This window comes from Cucurbita maxima, unplaced genomic scaffold (genome assembly GCF_002738345.1).
Source record: "Cucurbita maxima cultivar Rimu unplaced genomic scaffold, Cmax_1.0 Cma_Scf00057, whole genome shotgun sequence".
NCBI lineage: Eukaryota > Viridiplantae > Streptophyta > Magnoliopsida > Cucurbitales > Cucurbitaceae > Cucurbita > Cucurbita maxima.
Genome location: NW_019272073.1, coordinates 3,302 through 3,812, shown reverse-complemented (window position 1 = coordinate 3,812; position 511 = coordinate 3,302).

Sequence of the window (511 nt, the reverse complement as noted above, 5' to 3'; positions counted from 1 at the left end):
GCTATTTTTTCTAATTTCTCATTATTTAATATTTAAAAATTCATTAAAAAAAATTGGTTGGTTGAAAAATTATGAAACTTGGTTTGTAGATCCATTAGAATGTCCCATTCATGAATCAATCGAGTTCCTGGAAAAAAACATTGTAAAACTCGAGATATTCGACCGTATGACGCCTCAGAAAAATCGTGTCTAGGCCTGGCAGACCAAAAATGCCTCAAAATGTACTATATAGGGGGGTGACTAGTCTGCATGGGCTGGCCACCGGGGCGCCCCCTATATCCTCCGCCACCCCCACGCCCCAAGCACTATGCGCCGCACATGGGCATATGCTTGGGGTGTGGGGGTGGCGGATGGCGGACGACGGCGGTTGACGGCGGCGGTGCGGTGGCGAAACTTGCGGGTTCGAGGTATTTGTCGGTCGCGCCTTCGGGCGTGCAACGTGATCCTTGTCGAGATGGGACTGTTGCGATGTTGCCTTCTAACTTGGGCTGCCTTCGGGATGGTGGATGGT